Genomic DNA, 20,800 nt, shown 5'->3' with positions numbered 1-20,800 from the left:
ATCAGACCGTATAGTTAATATTATAATCCTTTTCTGACATTTTATTATCTTTTATTTGAAGAAGTTATTATATATCTTTCTTATTTTTTATTTGCATAGGTCCAACTGATCTATTAGGTAGGGGTTGGCCACAAAAAGAGAGGAAAGTGTACAGTACATGGGTGTTTCACTAGTTAGCTAGGTTGATGCATAAGGTTTGCTAAATTAGCGTATTCACAACACTTGGTGAGGATTAGAAAATTACATACATAAAATTCCAGGACAGAGTTTAATTAATTAATGGGTTGTGTTGTTTTTCTTAGGCCATGTTTGGGAGTGTTTAAGTTAAAAATAAGTGCTTATTCAAATAGGCAGTTATTTGTATTTGACATTCAACTTTTCTAAGTACTTTTATGAAAGCATTTTTATAAAAGTACTTTTACGAAAGTACTTTTATGAAAGTACTTTACATGTGTATCCATCTTACGGAGTAATGTGTGCACATATATGAAAAACGGTGATGGAAATCACTTTACCAAACAGCATTAGTGTTGCTTAATGCCTACGTGGCAAAAACACTACCAAACATATGAAGGTGTTTATTTGTGAAAAATGGGTTTAGCATGTGTGGGCGCTTTTTTTTTTTTGAAAATCGGTTTCAAAAAACGCCCACACTTCCAAACACCATCTATGTTATAACAAATGAAAGTATAAAAGAAGAATGCTATGAATAATGCTTGCACAAGTCGCTGCTATATCAGTTAAGGCGTTGAACCACACCAACCAACAAACTTGGGCATTATTTTAATTTTTCTCCCCATCATCAGGACCGAATTAGCTAGGGTTTAGGATCATGAGAATGAGAATAAATACTCTGTCTTGAAAATATAGTGAAACTTCGGAGAAATTCATCCACATATATTGATAGTAGTTTCAAACAATATTAGCAAGCAAACCCATGCAAGGATTTGAATAGAAATTTGGATAGGTTTAGGTTGAAAAATTTAGGTTTTGATGTCAATTTGGTTCCAAGCTAAGGTTCACGTTCAAGGGTGATCTAGGGTTGGCCCTTAACCACACCCAACCCGACATTTAAAAAGAAATAAGAGATTTAATGGGGGAAGGGAGATGTTACAAACATTGACTATTGAAGGGTGAGGGGGGGATTAAGAACATTTTTATTAGAGAAGATCTAGAGTAATGATAAATTTTAATAGAGAAACATAAGAGAGTTTTATAAGGAGACATAAGAGGATTTTCAATATTTCACATGTGTGAAGAATAATAAAAGGGGAGACGACTCTGTGTGAGGCCTGTGGTGAGAGACCCATGGCCTCTACATATTGATATTTCTATTATACTAGCGGTGACCCATGTGATGCACGGACTATTTTTTAAAAATGCATTTTTAAGGGAAAATGAAATAACAATGATGCACCAAAGTTTTTATATATTTATAGTTCTTTACATATAAAATAGTAGAAAATAATTTTTTTTCCTTTTTAATTATTGAACTTCAAACTTATTCCTTTTTAAGCAGTCAAAAAATGTGTTTAACATGAGATCAATAACCAATTTAAAAAATAATTTCAAAATTGAATTGACAAAGATAACCAAAGGCTCATGTTAAGTGATTTTTATTGTTGAACTAGAAGAATCCATGAAACAAATCTACATTAAATTAACAAAAAGATAGAGAAAAACATAATAATCCATGGAAAGGAAAAATGGTTTTTTTAGACTTTTATATAAGAAGAAAATTGGTTCATTACATATATTGGTGGGCAAGTTTAGGTATTGACATTAGTTTGAATTAAAGCTAGGGTTCATATTTAGTTTGGCCCTTAACCTAACCCGATCCATCTAATTAATGCCCCTGTTTTATTAGATAGAGTCAAAAGGGATTAGAAGAGATTTAAGAGGAAAAGAGGGATTTAATGGGGAGGGATATGTTATAAATATTGACTACTAGGGGGGAGAGAGAGAGAAGAATGGTGTTATTAGAGAGTAAATATGGAATTTATGAGAGACAATAAAGACCATGGTTTTAAAAAACAACCTAGAAATGAAACCGTTCTAGCCACCCATTTCCGGGTCGACAGTTCGATCGTCTAATTTGAACAGATGGCCCGTTCTGACAAAAAATAAAAAAAATAATTAAAAATAAAAATGGCTAAAACTGTTGAACGGGTCAACATATCGGCAGTTCGACCACCTGGGTCAATAGGTTGTTGACTTGTTCAACGATTTTTGACCAAAGACCGAGTTTGGGGTAAAACGTAACCGATTGCTTGAACAGTTCTCGGGCCGAACGGTCTAACCATCCGGGTCAACGGTGGTTCGAAAACCATGATGAAGACCTATAAGGGTTTCAATTTTGCCTTGTTATATATATATATATATATAGAGAGAGAGAGAGAGAGAGAGAAAGATATGTTAGTATTGCATGGGTTTAATTTGATAAAAGGTTAAATTTCACACATAACTAACCAATCATATCTTCAGCTTGAGCTAATAAGCTTGACTTGATAAACTTGGGAATGGATTTAGTTTTAGGTTAAGCTTTGGCCCCCAAAGGTCTATGTCTTAATGTTAAACATGCTTCCCATACTCACACAAATGAACATGAACAACTCATGTATATCTCAACAATATCTACTGTAGAAATTTAAAACTTCACCTTAAGAGATATCCATCATTTTGAATGGCTTGACTTCCATCGCTCTAAGATATATAGATAAAGTGGGTCCTATAATTAATTGTTAGAGAGATTTTTTTTTATCAAGGTTCGGAAAACCATCCATGCATGTCGAGGTGAATTTGACCCAGTTACATGAGGGCATCCCTAGCAGTGTTAATTATGCTCTAAAGATAGAAATTCTGATAAAAATTGACCCAGTTATGTAAGTCATCCCCTAATAACTGCGCTGAAACATCAACTGTGTAGTCATGGTTATGCCAAAATCGATACTTCTATGCATTGAAAATTTATATATTTTACTTTGGAGAATGTTAATGCAACATGCATATTGATCAAAGCACAAAATTCTAATTTATGTGTACATATCGAATGGTATAGAAGATTGTCACTAATTAATGAACGTTGAATTTCAGAATTCCTAAGAAAGTTTATGCATATACCTTTTTTTTTTTGAGAGAGAGAGAGAGTTAGGCTAAAATAGTCACAGGGCAAACATATTGGGTTAATTAAGGAGAGATAAGGAGACATTTTGGAGGAAAGCTATTATGTGAGTAGAGAGACATGAGATGTGGAGACTAGAGTGAGAAATAGAAGAGTTCAGCTTTAGTCAATGCAAGGTCCGTTCAAACAGGCTTTACAGCCTTGCATTGAAAATATCTCTTTACTTCTGTATTTTATTTCATGGAGAGATATTTCCAATGTAAGGTTGTAAGAGGCTACATGAACAGTGTGAGCATAGACTTGCACTGACTGAAGCCAATCTGGAAAGAGAAGGGGGTGTGGGGGGGAAGGGATGTGTTTTAGGAAATGCATTAATTTGGGATAATTAGACAGTAACCTTAGAGAGGTGAATAGAGGAGAGATAAGGACATATTTCAGGAATATATGCAGGATTTCATAAAAACATGTTTTAATAATCAGAGGAATTGATGAGATATGTCTATTCTTTATATTTATATTTTCTAAATTAAAAAAATAAATATTTCACATGTGTGAGATGAGAGACCAGAGGGCTATGTGGGAGGCTTGTGTGAGAGACCCCTAGACTCCTACACACTCCTCTTTCTGTTATAGATATAGATGAGAGGGAGTGTTCAGTTGACATGTTTAAATTTGGAATAACTAATACTCATGCATATTATGAGACTACACATGTAATGAATGACCTTTTTGATAGTATTAATGGAAGAATTGTCACAAACTGAATGCAAGTGTACAATAAAGGGGTAATGAAAATTGAATACTAGACCACTTGGTTAAGAAGGCTCTGATGTCATACATGATAAGGAATTATTCAAACTGTCAGGTGAGGTTCTTGAATATGTTTTCATTATCTAACAACCACCAATTTAGGGTTTGGGTCTGCGCCATGTGTCTCAATTATAATCGGGTCAAGATCGGTTTTAGTTATCCCAAATCAATTAAGATCCAAACTATGTAATTGTATATACAAATATGTATATATGTTGCCATATTGCAAAGATATTACTGATCTAATATCTACTTTTCTAATGATGTATTTGTAATGTTATCGTATTATAACGTCCAAATATATCATTTAGGCTCATTTTCGAAAGAGTACAAATACAAATATATAAAGTGCAAAACTTTGTATTTTGTATATATTTGTACTGTATATATATGTTTTTGTACTCTTTAGAGGCAAATACATACAAAATACAAAGTTTTGCACTCTACATATTTGTATCTGTACTTTTTCCAATCTGAGCCTTAGGTTGTGTTTGGTTGCAATGCAAATAAATTTGTACTGGTGTAAAACCATGGCCGTGCAAATGATTTGAATGTAAATTCTGACCTATTTTTGTTTCAAATTTTAACTTATTTTATTTGATTGCAATACAAATGAAGTAAATTAATACATGAAGTAGAACAAAGTAAAATTCAAAACAAAATTAAAAAAGAATTTGCATTTTTTACATTTATGCATTTGTGCTAATGCAAATAAAATTACACAATACCCAAACACAGCGTTAGGCTCAATTTGAGAAGAGTGTAAATACAAATATATACAGTACAGATACAAGATTTAGAAATATATTATATAAGATTTTGCACAGTAAATAACTACATGTGTATTTGTACTCTTCTAAACTCACCCTTGACAAATAAACGGATTTGTTGTCAGATTACAGGTTAAAAGTAACCTGTCAATTATAATCGGGTCTAACTGGATCAGATCCATTAAACCTCGAGAAATGGGAAATATGGAATCACAAAACAGATGAGAAGAAAATTGGAAATTAAAGAGAGAACAAAACAAATATCCTCAGGCATCAAACAAAAAGAATTAATTTAATTAATGCACAAGCGTACAACATTGTCTCAAATTTGACATGAGTTGGTAAACCCCACTTTGAAGATTAAACAGAGAAGTAAAAAAAAAAAAACTAGAACTGAATAGTAATAATCTCTATCGCCATGAATCAGTGGCCACTGATTCAGAGTACACCCCCTGTAGATGAGTTGTCTTTTTGTTGTTGTAGTTCAAAAGAAGTGTCGAATCATGCCTTGTACCTAAACATAGATACATCATCCTCGTCCCTTTCCAGGTAATCTCGGTGAATAAGATCTTCAATCCGTTTCTTAATCAATCTGACATCCGGCTGCAAATTAAAGGTTGCCCATGAACATAAATCAGTTACAGGGTTTCATTACATTAGTAACGGAAATGATAGAATGAACCAGTGTTTTCAAACGGCCAGTCAGACCGTTTGGCCTGGAAGCCGTCCAAGCAATCGGTTCCATCTTACCCTAAGTCTAGTCTGTGGCCAAAAAACCATTGAATTGGTCAGTGACCCACTGATTATTTGCCGGTTTTTATTTTAATTATCTTTTATTTTTTAAGTTGGAATTGGCCGTCCGCTCGAACCTGATGGTTGAACCGGTGACAGTATTGGTTCTGGTTCCGGGTCGGTTTTGAAACCCTTGTTTCCAAACGGTTTTTGGAATTCTTCAAGCCAAAACCTTGATTTCAGAAAGAAAGAGGGTAGGAGAAGCTACATTGAAAGCAGTTGATGACTTAGTACCTTGAAAATACGGTTCAGCTGCTCCACACACTCCATAAGAAGCTGTTGGTAGCCCAAGGCCTTCCTGCTCTTCATGATACGCACTACTGCAGCATCAATTGCAAATGGCCTGCTCCTGTCAACATCTACAGTCACCTTTTTCTTCTCTTCTGTGTGAGGAAGTGGAATCTGTATGATTGATATAAATGGATCATCATCACCAAGAACCCAACCAGTTTGAGTTTGGACATAAGAATAAAAAAATTAAAAAGTTGGAAGCCTAAAGCAAGAAGGAAAGAAAAAGGCAAGGGTGGTAATGGGTTGAGCCTGGTTGGTTCAGTTTGAGTTGTTAAATTATCAGTCCAAATCACTGGGTGAAGAAACCAGGTCCAGTATATTAGTTGGATCAAAATATGCACTGGGTTTGTTGGCAAGTTCAGTCATGAACCAAAGCTTTGCCAAACTGCAAAAATAAATACAGAAATAGACAGAAAATGAATGTTTACTTTTTGGAGGGGAAAGAAAAGGTTTCATACCTTGATTCTCCTCATCTTATCAGTGAACATAGAGTTAAATTCAAATACATCACTTGAAGAGATAGCCTTATTATCTGGTTCTTTAATCAAAACTTTGTAATTTGAACATGATAGTGAATGTAGCGGTTTCTTAACTTCCTCAGAGGGCAGGTTCAACTGTGACATGATCTCTGAAAAACTGAGCCTCTCTGATGTGTTGAAAAGCAACAATGTTGCAGCCTGTGTATTAAATCAAAAGGCAAAGTCTAGCTGAACATCTTTGCATATACTCCCAATTAAATAAACTAATAAATGGTTCAACCTAAGACAAACCTGATGGGTTGAAAGCTGCAGCTCAATAGGCTTTGGTTTGAATCTCCCAATCAGGTTACAGTAACCAAATTGAAACATCCAAGTCAGCTTTCGGTTCCTGGTATTTGAAGTATAGAATCTACTAAAAACTTCAATACATCTAATCTGCAAGGTGAGAAGAGTGATGAGAACTATCAAACACTCTGAAAGAATAGGTCATTCCAAGAAATTAATGTGATTAAACTGTATGTTCCATAATTACCAATTCTGTAGGAACATTCAGTTCGGAGGATTTGTATGTGGGCCAGAATCCAGTAGTTAGGACTGTAACTGACATGTCTGTTCCTCTATTTTCATGTGGGTTGTCCCTTAAATAATTCCCAAATTCAACTTGCTTTTCCCTTCCTAAGATCAAATCTTCGACCTGATTGTGCATCAAGAATATCAAGAAAAAAGCTCAAATGATTGGTTCCATTATACTTTGGCTTCTGCCAAAAGGACAAAGCAATTAGAATAAAAAAAAAAAAAAAAAGTAGGCTCTAAAGTAGTTTAACAAACCATTCCCTCCATCTTTGATGTGAACTGACCACCAAATTGCTGCTTGAGTTTAGATAACAGAGACATTTCATGTTCCTCGTTAACACTCCTATCAGAAAGGAGCCTACGGGAAAGCTTTTTCCTGCAACAAAGTCCAATAAGATAGATTCTGTGATAGATGTGAACCATCTAACACTGGATGATCTGGGGATTGATTACAACATGGAAGAGTAATTTCCAAAAGAAAGTTCTACCTGCAGAACTCAGCAAAAAGATCCTTCTCATGGAGATGTACAATCAATTTTACAATCTGTAGAGTAAAACTGTTTTGAAGAATTAAAACTAACTTCATGAAAGAAGATACATTACAAACCAAATTAGACCTTATCAAGTGTCTCTTCAATGGCTTCATCTGTTAGCTTCTCACTTCCACCATCTTTTTTGAGGATACGGTCACAGAATGTTGCAAATATTTCTGCACTGGAGACTCCTGCAATTTGCTTGTTGCAGAAAACCTCAAAAGCTTCGTCAAGTGCCTTCAATTCAAAACAGCCAATGAGCATCAACTTCAACTAATTGAAACTTGATGCATAAAAACCAACAAAGGAATATAGATCAAAGAATGTGATCCAAGGAAAACTACGTAGAAAACCAACCTTCTGAAAGATTAAATTATTCATAAAGCAGCCATTGACATAGGATAAGTACTTGTCGTGTAGATCAATCACTTTCCTAAGAAAAACCTGACGATCATAAAGGAAAGCATAAATTACTATGGTGATGAGACCACTGCAAGGTTTCTTTTCTTTAGTTGGTACATGGTACAACAACATCTAATCTAGTTATATAAAGCAATCCCATGTGAGAGATGATTACATTTAATTTAATAGGTACAGCAACATCTAATTTATTTCAAGAAGAGTTAATTTATTAGGTAGTGAAAATCTAAGGAATTATCAGGAGATTTGTGGAAATACTGGAGATTTCACTGAATTCATTACCTGCTCTGGGAAACCAACAATGTCTTTACTCTCCACCTGTAGAAAAAAATGCTCAGATCAGCAACTTTGGCATGCATTATGGATGGATTTTGCAAAGTACAACAAAAAATCTATGCAGATATTATATATATAAGCATTCCACATTAGATAAAACATAGATTGATCACATGTCCACCAAGTTAAAGAATAGAAGAATATGGCCTTGATGTCTTATATTTCATACAACACAAAATTGAAACTGAAATAACCCAATTTCCAAATTAGTAAATGATTTTACAATAAAAACTATGAAAAGGAGAGTAACTGTCCTACCTTTTTGTGGCTTGCTTCATCTGCTGCATTTCTAACCAAGGCTTGACCAATGGAAGTTACATGCTGCAGCACATAGGACACATTAAAGTTGCTACTACATGTTCTAAAGACAAACACATCCTTGTGTATTGATTTTCTAGCAGTTTGCTTGTCTTTTCACTAGGGATTTTCCTGGTTTTTCAAAATAAGGGAAATGATCAAATCACCATTTGTGAAACTCGTACCCACCTCTCTAAATATTGTGGATACTGACTCTAGTCCATTGGTGATTCTCGAAAGAATTTATATATCCTTGACAGATCCTTCACCTATATCAAATAAAAATAGGTCAATCAATTTCAACAGAAAGAGAAAGACTTCACTTTTATTTGCACCAATTACAAGATGACACTGATATACTGATACAGACCTGACCATCTTCAAGTAGTCTACTCAATCCAGAGCTTTCCTTTTCAAGGAGTTGGTTTGCATGTACAAACAAAAGTTCATGTTGTGTTTTCTGGTTAGGCAAATTACATTGGATAAGGTTACAGTGGCATGTCATCTCTTTCCAAAGATCAAAGTAAAGACTACATAAATACCTCTAACAACTTTGGTTCAGTGCTTGGACATAGGTAATGAGAAACTCTCTCTTTCTCAGTTTTCAAGCATTGTTCCACCTGAAAAATATCATAATGAAATTATTAACATTTTTGCAGCTGACCCTACAGATTTTATTTTTCACTAGATCATTGAGATAGAACAAATACCAACCATCAACATATAATCTGGGCAAGAATCCACCAAGATATGGTCCAAAGCTTTTCTAGCATAGTAAACAGATGTATTTTCAAGCATGTATACTTCAAAGTCATTCTCATATAGTTCAATCCCTGAAACCCCTACATCTCTGAACATAGATACAACACTTCTAACTAAATCTCGATCAATCTGCCCACCTTCCCGCTCTTGTTCAATCTGAAATGAAAAGAAAATTGGTTTCAATTAGCTAATACAAAAGTTGAATTTAAAACTGTTATATCCCCAATTGAGATAGAACCTACTAAAAAAATTTATTTCATCTTTCGCTCTATCTTTCATCTCATTGTATACCTGAAATCAACAAGAAACATGTTATAACTCTGAGGAGCATAAGAGGACTTGTTCGTAAGTGCTGTATGTGCCCATGAAAGAGACATATGAAGTTACAGGATTTACTTACAAGATCATGGAAGCATGCTTTTCCAGCTTCAGCAAGGTTAGGGAGAGATTGCTTCACAACATAGTAGCGATCAAGATAACTGAAGAACTTAGAGAGCCATCTGACCATAATGTTGTGATTTGACCACCTTTCTGAAGTTCTCTCAGAAAAAATATGCCATGTTTCTTTCTTAAAGAGGGCAACACCTATTTATGGGAGGAAAGAAGGAAATTAAAAGGCAATTCAGTAGTTTAATTCCATGAATGGACTATTTTGTGATCTGATTCAACAGAAATGTTAAAAAAAAAATTTTTCAACAGAAAAATGGTGTAAGCAGTGTAAACTAAGAGTCATACAAAACATATGAAACAGGAGATAAAATATGCCAATTAAGATGCTAAGACAAAGGAAAGAAAGGACACAGCAAGGCATAATTTGAAATTCAGTGACAATGATGAAACAAGCTTTTTAGATTAGGAAATCAGAAGACCAACAGAGTTGGAACTTGGGTGATAATTTTTAGATTATAAATTTTCAATCCTTTTGTATTGTTTATCAATTCATCTCTGTGTTTTATTTTTCTCCTCATTAGATGAAGTTTAATTGCTACTATTTAATTAAAACACTTCAACGTTTATTACTTTTAAAACTTGACAGTTTAAAAAGGAAATTATATATCTAGCTGGAAAAAAAAAGCCTATGAAGATTCCCATGGAGCAGGTTTATCAACAATCTCAAAAGAAAGACATCAAAATTTTCAAAGCTATGACATTCCTCAAAGCTAATACCTTCCTCCTCTTTAGGGGTGAGCAAAAAAAATAAAAAAACCAAACTGACTGAAACCTAACTGAAAATTCGGTTAACCAAATCGATTGGTTTGGTTCCAGTTCAGTATTTAAAAAAAAAAAAAACAAATGTATCGATTTGGTTTCGATTAACCAAAATAGAAAACCAACAATTAATCAAATTGACCAGTATACATATATTTATATATATTTTATATTTTCTATAAATTATAAATTAATAAATATACATTATATATAAATATATATTTATAATATATAATATATTATTTATTATTTAAAATATAATATTATATATATTTATAGTATTTTATTATAAATTATATATATATATATATTATAAATAAATAAAAAACCAACTGTTAACCGATCAGTTTCCATTCGGTTTCGGTTACCGGTTTTCAAAAAAACCGAACCGTGAGCCCCTAGTCCTCTTGAATCTCTGAAAACAGACAAGCTATGCAAGGAAAAAGATCACAAAGAATTGAGTTTATAATAAAGAAAAATGTTGTCTCACCGTCTCATTGATGTACTCATTTATGGCTGAACGGTATCTTTTGTACAGCTCTGCGGCATATTCAGTATGATCGGACTTTCGGTTTTGGGTACACAAATTAAAAACGGTTCTGTAGTTTAACAAGTAAAGGATATTTCACACAATAAAAATCTTCTATGGCCATCATCACTAAGCATCCTAATTAAGAAAGAAAACAATAATTAACAACAAATCATGAAAGGATACGTGTACAGCTTTACGGATTCTTCAGAATCGAATGGAGAATCAGATTGACCCTCGAGAGTGGCCTTAAGTTTGGCCATCCCTTTCTTCATCTCTTCCCAACCCTTCTCCAAATCAACAGTCTTTGCCATCTCCTCTCACTAATCAAGAACCATGATTAGTGCTTGCAATAGAATCCTAGCTACTAGAATCATCTTCAATGAAGTCAACCAATTAACCCACAAGGATAATACAATTAACAGAGCTATCTGTTATTTCTTTATTTCATTACAAATAGCCAGAAGATAGAAACTATAAAAAGAAAATTTTGAGATGGAAATTTATCTCATACTGGATGGACATTAATTGCAGTTTCTATATATGTACACCTAGGAACTCAAACAATAGGGTTCATTCTGAAGCAAATAAGATGAACCAAGAGGCTTTCTTATGTCTACTGCGTAGGCAATTCACAAGATGAAACTGGGGAAATTTTCAATGAGTGAACTTGTCTGTGCTTGTCTGGGAAACCAAATTATACCACAGAAAATGTTTGCTACTAGACAGACTGCATCTTTTTATCATATAATTGACATAGTCAAGTTATAAGATCAAAGGGAGACAAGCAGAGGGATCACCAAAGCAACAAATAGTAATTTATTTAAAAATTATGAACACAAAGAATGCTCTAACTGGTTCTCATCCCTGCAGCCCATTTATTTATTGACGCCAAATCGAATCCCCAACTGTAACACACACACATACAAAAAAAAAAAACTAAATAGTTTCTGCCAGCCAGCACTCAGGAAAAATTCCATTCGAAATCATGAAAGAGATAAGTAAGGTTGACAACTATTACCGTTATCTAATCAAAAGGTGGAAATACTGTGGCTTTTTTCAAATGACAAACTGCAGGAAGAAGAAGAAGAAGAAAGAAAGAAAATTACTATATCAAGATTCTTTTTCTTTTTCTTTGGTGTTACTGTATCGAGATTCAAGAACTCACACAAATTCTGTCAACCAAACGATCTAAGACTTGTTCCAAGCAACACAAACTCCAAATAAAAAGAAACATGAAGAAAATATATATTACATGAACAAGAGCAATCAGAAACCAAATATTATTATTTCAACAAAAAGAACATCGATCGATTACCGTGAAAGAAAAGAGAGAGATATATCAACTTATGTTTCTGCAACTATTTTCACGCTAATTAACAAAAAAAACGACGTTGATCAGAGAGAGAGAGAAGAGAGAAGGAGGACTGGAGGAGGTTAGGGTATTAGTAGAAGAGCTTCGGAAGAGAAGACAAAGAATAGCAGGAAAAGGAGAAAGACAAGGATTGCTAGTCCACGTTCGTTTCACTCTATTCCCTAGTATGAAACGACTCACTTCTTTATCCGTTGTTTTATGTCTCTCTCCCTCTCTCTCTCTCTATGTTTCAACGTAAAGGGTACCATTGTAATTTTGAATACTGATTAATGGAGGGTATACCCGGTCCTATCCTAGATATATCAGTCCAATCGGTATCAGATAAGATTCATGCCACTACAAGGTGAGATATCTGTCCAAGCCTCCAATTCTAAAGGCAAATCTCCGCTGTCCCGGCGCCAAGCTTGCTAAAGACCACGGTTATTTTTTCTGTTTGTCTTTCTGTTTTTTTTTTTGGCTCAGTTCGAAAATACAAATAATACAATTTGTACTCCTTCCAAACTGAGATTTTTTTTTTTATTCTTATATAAGTTTTATTAATTTTATAATTTCTAAAGTTGAAAGGTACCTAAGTCCAGATTCCAGCCCAATTATGAATCGGAATTTGTTCCCTTCACACCGACCTCACAGCACATCCCATTGTCTGTTGGGAACATCTCCCCCATCAATAACAATACAAATCTTTCCAATATGCAGCTGAGACGTACTGTAAGGTTGGTGTGAGGAGTGCCATGTGAAGAGAAGATGTAGAGCCTGTTTGGCGTGTCTTTTCACGTAGTTTTTTGATTTTTTACAAGTTGAGAAGATCAATTTTCGGTCTATTTCTGTTTGGCACACAGAAGATCTATCCGTCAAAAGACAGAGCGTCGAAAAGACATAAAAAGCCCATTTTGGGCCGATTTCGGGAAGCTCCAAATGAAGTTTTTCGTGTATTTTGCCATTTATTCTCACACGGAAAGACGCACATCTGCCAAATGTGTTTCAGGTTACTTAGATCTTCATGCAAAAGCTCAATGCATCTTTTAACTGTCAGAGCTACCAGAAGATCTTCCCAAAAAGGCCCTCCAAACGGGCCTCTAGACTCCCCAATTATTAGTTCCTAGGCATATCCACTTTTGGACCCATTAACCATATCCGTCTAGGATCCATTAATAATTTGGCTCGGATATTTTTTCTTTTCTTTTTTTTTGTGAACAGAAGAAAGTTTCCATTGAAGATAAAAGAGAACAAGCAGGATCAATACAACATAACCAAGAAAATAAAGATACTAAAACAACAAAACTAACTACTTACTACAGACCCTAGAAAGAGAAAAAAACAGAATAAAGAAAACACAAAACATTAAGAGACAATCATGTCATCTTCCTCTAACGCTTCCATCGCCCAGCTTGGAAATGTGTTCATTAACAAACCGGATTCAAACCAACCATGAACTGTTGCTAGATGAGCTACCTTGTTTGCTGATATGAGGACAAAACAAAACAAACATTGGAAGAAACTTGCCAACTTTAAAATATCCCGAATCACAAAGTAAGTTCCAAAAGAGCAATTTGAGCCTTGGCAAGAAGTACTATTAATAAGGTTTTTGCAATCACTTTCTATTAAAAACTTCCTGTAATTTTTTTGAGTAGCGACTTTGAGTGCTTTTAGGATAGCTAGAGCTTCAGCTTGGCTAGTTGAGCTAGCCTGACATCTACCAAAACAGAGGGCTTGGCATCTTCCTTCTGCATCACGAGCCACTAACCCATTACTAGCAATACCAGTACTAACCACAAAAGAGTCGTCCACGTTTATCTTCATAAAGGATGAGTCGGCTTTGTCCAAAACGGGGAAGGGACCTATGGGGCACTAGAAGGGTGTTGATTTTGTTTTGACTTTATCATTGCTTGGCTCAGATTCTTCATTGCTGATATTGTTTCCTTTATGTTCACAAAAGTTGGGTTAAGGGCCTCATTTTCAAAAATAGCACTGTTTACCCCACAACAGTCTTACTGAGAAGGGAAGTAAATTGTTTCCTTTGTGTTCAGGCCTTCTACACATTAATACCCAATTTTTTAGCCACTCTTTAAAACTAGAATTTAAGTTTAGCTCATCAATTCTAAGCCCAATGCCACTCCCAAACCAAACACTTCTAGCATGGTCACACCTAAACAGATCATGCATGATTGTTTCATTCTCATAACCACAAACCTTGCAAATTGGATATGAGGAAACCTTTCTATTAACCAGATTCTGAGCAATTGCCACTCCATTGTGACAACATTTCCATACAAATGCTTTGATCTTTGGTTCTACCTGTAATGACCAAATAGCTGACCATAGGCCCCTTTCATCTTCTTGCCCTATACCATCTATCTCCAGAATAAGGGGGTTATTTAAGTTTTTTGCCTTAAAATAGGTCGATTTTACATTAAACTTGCCATTTCTAGAAGGAAGCCAAACCAGCCTATCTGGCCACTCAAAGAAAGGGAGATTTATACTCAGTATTTTTTCAGCCACTGATGGAAGGAAACTTCTTACTAGGTTTTCATTCCACTTTCTGTCATTTGGGAGCATGAAATCTTTTACAAACACAATGTTTTGAGGCCTTGGTCTAGACCCATAAATTTTGTATCCTTGTAGATCAGGGATCCAAGGGTCATCCCAAATCTTGACATTTTCACTAGAACCTATGCTCCAACAAGCACCTTGTCTAAGAATTTCTCTCCCATCCAAGATACTTCTCCACCCCCAGAACCCACTGCTAGAAAAATTTGCACTCAGAAAGTTTTTATTCATCACATACTTTACTCTAATTACATTGGCCCACAAACTGTCTTCCCCAGAAGCAATCCTCCAAGCTAATTTTACTAGAAGAGCCTTGTTAAACATCTCAGGATCCCTGAAACCACAACCCCCATCCAACTTATTTTTACAGTTATGGTTCCAATTGACCCAATGAATTTTGTTACTTTTTTTAGTTTTACCCCACCAGAATTAACTATGAGTCTTTTTTTAGTTTATCACAGATTGTTTTTGGAATAGAAAAACATGACATACAGTAGGAGGGGATAGTAGTAACCACTGCTTTGATCATGACTTCCTTCCCCGCATGAGAGAGGAATTTGCTTCGCCAGCTTTTTGTTTTGTCCTCAACCCTATTCACCAAGAAGTTAAAACCTTCTTTTTTGGACCTACTATCTAAGGGTGATGGCCAAGGTATATAGAGGGCTTTTCCACCCTTCTTAGTCGGAGACTTCTAGCAACTAACTTTTGGATTTTTGGGTGGATATTTGAACTAAATTTGACTTCAGATTTTTCAATATTCACCTTTTGACCTTATGCTTGTTCATACAGTCTGATGATATCCAAAATTTTGTGACCCTCTTCCAAATCATCTTAGGTAAAGATGTAGCTATCATCAGCAAAAAACAAATGAGAAATTGCGGGACTTTGTTGATTTAACTTAACACCAGAGGTGCTACCATTTGACACTGATTTATTTAGGAGAGAGTAGAAAACATCAGAGAACAACAAAAATAAACATGGAGATATGGGATCACCCTACCTAAGACCTCTCTCAAGCCACACTTTCATACTTTGGGATCCATTAATTAGAATTTGATAAGATGTTGATGTTACACAATTCATTATCCAATCTACCCATTTCTGCCCAAAGCCCAATTTTTCCATTGCCCTTCGAAAGAATTGCCATTCCACCTTGTCATAGGCTTTGCTCATATCTAATTTAATTTCTACGAGACATTTTTTAGCTTGTCTCCAAAAACCTCCTTAGTCGATTTGCTAGTACTTTTGCAATTATCTTGTAGGAGGTATTACAAAGGCCGATGGGTCTAAAGTGGCTGATGTCCTCAGGATATTTAACCTTAGGAACAAGGGTAATAAAAGTTTGGTTCAGATCTTATCTGATTAGGTTATCTTGGAAAAAACTTTTAACTACATTTATGACATCTTCTCCTATAATATTCCAATACTTTTGATAGAAAAAAATAGGATAACCATCAGGTCCATGGACTTTGTGAGAGCTCATCTGTTTTAGTGGTTGTTCAATCTACCTGTGATCATCTCTTTCAATGTTGAGTTGTCATCCACCAAGATGACACTTGGGATGTGGCTGATTGCTTCTTCAATGTTGGATGGGTTTGAGGATTTGAAAAGGGTTTGATAGTAGTTAACAAAAGCTTTTTCAATCTCTTTCTTCCCTACAACCCAAATCCCATCCATATCCTTTATTTTTAGGATCCTATTTCTGTACCTTCTACTTTGTCTTTTCTAGTGGAAAAACTTTGTATTTTTTATCACTCCATCTTAGCCACTTACACCTCAATTTTTGAGCCCAATGGGTTTCCTCCCTTTTTAACCAACCATTTACGTCTTTCCCTACCTCTTCTATCCTCTTTTGGTTCCTTTCATCCCTAGATTTCCACAGATCCACTTGAAGTTTATCCTTTACTTTTTGGATTTTTTTCTTGTATCTTTCCAAAGATTTCCCTATTCAATTTCTTTAACACTCCTCTGAGTTGGATTCCTTGTTTTTGAAGTTTGTGTGAGAATTACCTCTCACTTCTTTATGCAAAGTATCTTCAATTATTTTTTGGCAATCTTAATAGTCAACCCACATTTCCTCAAATCTGAATGGCATCTTTTTACCTTTCTCAAATTGATGGGTTTCTAGAGCAAATGGTAAATGGTCAGATCCCCCACTTATTAAATGGAAAACACACGCCTGACTGAAAACTTGACTCCATTGTTGATTGCAAACTGCTCTATCCAAAACCTCCTATATTGCATCTTTCCCCTCCCTTTTGTTACACCACGTGAACTTTGGACCAAAACTCGTAACCACTTTAAGATCCCACTTTCTTAAGAAAGCCCTATTTCTATTCAATTCCCATCTCCTGCACTCTTTGCCACCTTCATTATCCTCCTTAATAAACAACGTATTGAAATCCCCCACTAAGATCCAAGGGTTGGAAATAGAGGAGGCTAAGGCATCCCATTCCGCCAGGAAATGATTTCTTTTTTTCCTATTTGTCTCTCCATACACAAAAGTGTGGGCCCAGAAGTTGTTATCATTGTCCTTGATCTCAGTATGGATGAAATACTGAATAAGTTTTTTAATACTCAGATTCAGGTCTTGCTCCCAAAACATAGCTAATCCTCAGCCCTACCTATAGGATCAATACCTCATCTTTTCCAATCCCTTATGGACTTTAATTTATTTGTGCATTCTAATAAAGAGCATTTAGTTTCAATTAAGAAGGCAATTTTTGGAGACTAAGTTTGAACAACCCTAACAAACTTATTATTTTCCCCAGTTTGAACAGCCACCAGAGCCCATTTATTATTTTCCCCAGTTTGAACAACCCTAACAAACTTGCACAGCTTACTACTTAGAGGACATAGAGGTAAACAGATCCGCCTAACAGAGCTTATCATCCCCAAAAACCTGTGATTGGATAAACTTTTCCTTGATGAGAAAAGAACCAGAAGCAACCATAAAGCTAATTTCCATTGCTTAGACTTAAAATCACCATTCCTTGGCTTATTTATAGCAGGTAAATTACGTGGCCATTTCCTTCCCCAAACTAGCTGCTTTGCCACTGCAATCAAGGTATAAGGAAAGGATACCCCATCTCTAGGTCTTTTTATTAAATTAAAATCTAGACCCAAATCAAGGAGTATTGGTCTCATATTTAGCATAAATTGCTTCTATCTCTTTACTACTCGGTTCAAAGAAATTTTTCCCACTTGGGTCCCATGTTTTATGGGATGTTTTGAAATTTCGTTGCTCTCTCTAGTTGCATTTTGGACAGTAGGTTTTGGTATTTTAAGATCCCTCAGCCTGGATTCATGTGTAGAGTGAATTTTTTTCCTCTAATCCAAAACCTTCCTATCCAACTTATAGGTTCCAAGAGAGAGTCTCTTTTGAAATCTTTTTGAGAACGAGTTTATAATTTTTCTTGGATGGGGAAACATAAGAGGTACCTTGTCCGGGAGTTGAAAGATCAAGGTGTTGTCATCATCATTTTTCTTCTCGCACATTTCAATGTCCCCTTGGAAGTTCCTCATCACCTCTATGTAAATGACTGCATCTTCGAACTTCTTTTTTTTTTTATGTTTACATTCTTCCTTGTGATGTCACCCAGCTTCGGATCTGAATCCGCAAAATTCTCAGCCTGACCCGGTTTTCTTCTTTTCTTACCTTTTGTCGAGGGAGGATGAGATTCCTTTCTTTGGGAGCTTTCGTGGTCAATAGACCCGTCTTTTCCTTCACAAATCTCGAGACCACTTTTCAGCAACTGAGTAACTGAGTTGCTTCCACATCAACAATCTTCTCCATATCTTCCAAAATATCAATTACAACATTTGAGACTTTCCCTTTTTGAAGAGATTTCAGCGATCTGTCCCCTCTAACCTCATTCACACTACTGAGATTGGCAATACTCGAGCCCCTCCACCTCTTCTTACCTTCATCAGTGTTAGGATTGTCATGGAATTTAAACCCATGCCGGAGTAAGGAAGCCGACGACAAGAAAAAGTTCAAATTCCAGTTAAACTCTTGCACCTGGTGCAAACGGAACTCACCATGTTGTTCTTCCGAGGAGAGGAAACTACTAGTAGTCAATAGGGGAGCCAACTTACTACAACCTTCAGCACTCCTAATGCCATCTTCAGAGTTTGATTTTTGTTGTATCTCTTCAAAATCACTGGAACTAGAAACAACTTTTTTTTTTACTTGTCTCTTTTAGTATTTACAATTTCTCTACTCTGCTTCCTTGCCCCAGCATTTATGTATTTCTATTCTTCTAGGTCGTCCTTTGCTCTTAGCCAGTCTCCATACTCTGTGGGCATCCTATCCCTCCCCATCGACTGATCCGCCAATCTTCTTGTAAGTACCTCCACTGCATCCTTTCTCTTTGTGAATTTACATGTTGATTCACAATGTCCTATCCTCCCACAACCATAGCAGAACATGGGGAGTCATTCATATTGAAAAGGGTACCAAACTTCTTCACCATTTTGCTTCTTCTCCTTTACTCCCTTCTCAAGAGGTTCATTCATGTTGATCTTGACTCTAATCTTCAAACATCAGTCTTGAAGTGTTAAGATCCTTTACTCGTCATCTGTTCAACTGGGACATCTAGGATTCAAATGGTGATATTCAAATCTTCAAACATCAGTCTTGAAGTGCTAAGATCCGGACCCCAATGCTTCAACAAGAGACGATACCCAAAGACAAGCCATGGCAAATATTTTAACACTCTTTTAATGTCTTTTTCTCTTTTGAATATAAACAAAAAAACCCTCACCTCTGAGTTTTTTGACTTCATATCCTTTAGTCTTCTTCAGCCACATGTTCGATAATCTAGCCATTACCCCATTCAGATTTAGAGCTTTGTCTGTTAAGATTTTTCCATAGAGACATTTCTTGCACTTGTCTTCCATCGAGAATTCTTCCCCCATCTCCTTTTTCTCAAGAGATGCCAGATGCAGGGACCTGCAGGAAGACACAAACCAACCTATACAAATGCGAACAACAAGAGGGAAGAAAAGAAAGGACTAAGAGAAGAAAACCAGCTCACACCAGGAGCATTATTGGGTTCTTGGCTCGGATCTGTTACCGACAAACTTTTCCCACATCCCTACCCAAAGGAATGCTTGTGGGTAGGAGATCTGGAATGCCATTATTTAAAAAATAATAATAAATATTGGCTATGAACTAATGCCATTTCATGAGAGGTGTTTTCTTGAGAAAACAGTACTGCAGTGATCTGTCATTTTCTCAAAAATCATTTTTTTGGTTTGGAATTATTTTTGGTTGCTGCCACATAGGTGTTTTTTAATGCCATATCAGCATACTGTTACTAATGACAAGAAAAAAAGTAAAAAATACCAAAAAAGACCTTTCTCAAATTACACCTTTCTCAATTTTCAAGGTATGGTCTGAGAGTACATTTTTCAGAAAAAAAAAAAAAAGTATAACCTAACACCTGGAGTAGGTAGTTAAAAACGGATTTCAATGTTATGCTGATGCGGTGTCATTTTTCATTGAAATTTATAGGAGTAAAGAAGAAAATCCATTAGTTTTATTATCAATTATATGCAAACAATAAAATTCAGATTTTAATGCTTTTCAATAAATTTGTGTGAATTTCCAAATACCTAATTAATCCTAATCATTGGGTGGGGCCAAATATGGAATCCAGGCCTAAATCCAAGTATCCAACTAAACTCGAAACCAACACATAAAATAGGGTTAAATTTTTCTTTTTTTTTTATTTTTGTAAAACGGACTTTCTCTTAGGCCCTGTTTGTTTGTCGTTATCTCATAAGGGGTAAGTTGGGTCCTTGCATTTTTGTGTCATTATAATGGGATCCTGCCTGGCTGCCTCCCTCTTTATCCAAGTGGAAACACGACTGAACATTAGCACTGAAAGTTACTTGGGCAACTTTTGCTTAAGAATCACTTGCCAAGGTAGCATCACATACCAATAAACGA

At 35.5% G+C, this 20,800-nt stretch overlaps 1 pseudogene across 1 annotated transcript; it reads right to left on the bottom strand.

Moving 5' to 3' along the window:
* Positions 1-4,974: 4,974 nt before the first annotated feature.
* Positions 4,975-20,196, bottom strand: LOC104599017 (cullin-1-like; annotated as a pseudogene). The gene is made up of 20 exons (XR_016083500.1): positions 18,286-20,196; positions 11,109-11,245; positions 10,884-10,992; positions 9,585-9,769; positions 9,429-9,475; positions 9,137-9,341; positions 8,965-9,042; positions 8,793-8,882; positions 8,612-8,691; positions 8,384-8,446; positions 8,072-8,107; positions 7,727-7,813; positions 7,454-7,606; positions 7,325-7,380; positions 7,092-7,212; positions 6,796-6,957; positions 6,555-6,698; positions 6,243-6,461; positions 5,728-5,895; positions 4,975-5,304 (listed from the first exon to the last, which is right to left on the bottom strand). The product of XR_016083500.1 is annotated as a cullin-1-like (transcript).
* Between the last annotated feature and the right edge of the window lie 604 nt (positions 20,197-20,800).

The sequence above is a fragment of the Nelumbo nucifera genome, chromosome 3 (genome assembly GCF_055504915.1).
Source record: "Nelumbo nucifera cultivar China Antique chromosome 3, China Antique-T2T, whole genome shotgun sequence".
Classification (NCBI taxonomy): Eukaryota; Viridiplantae; Streptophyta; class Magnoliopsida; order Proteales; family Nelumbonaceae; genus Nelumbo; species Nelumbo nucifera.
Note: the sequence above shows the minus strand (reverse complement) of the source record. Positions and strands in the feature narration are given on the sequence as shown.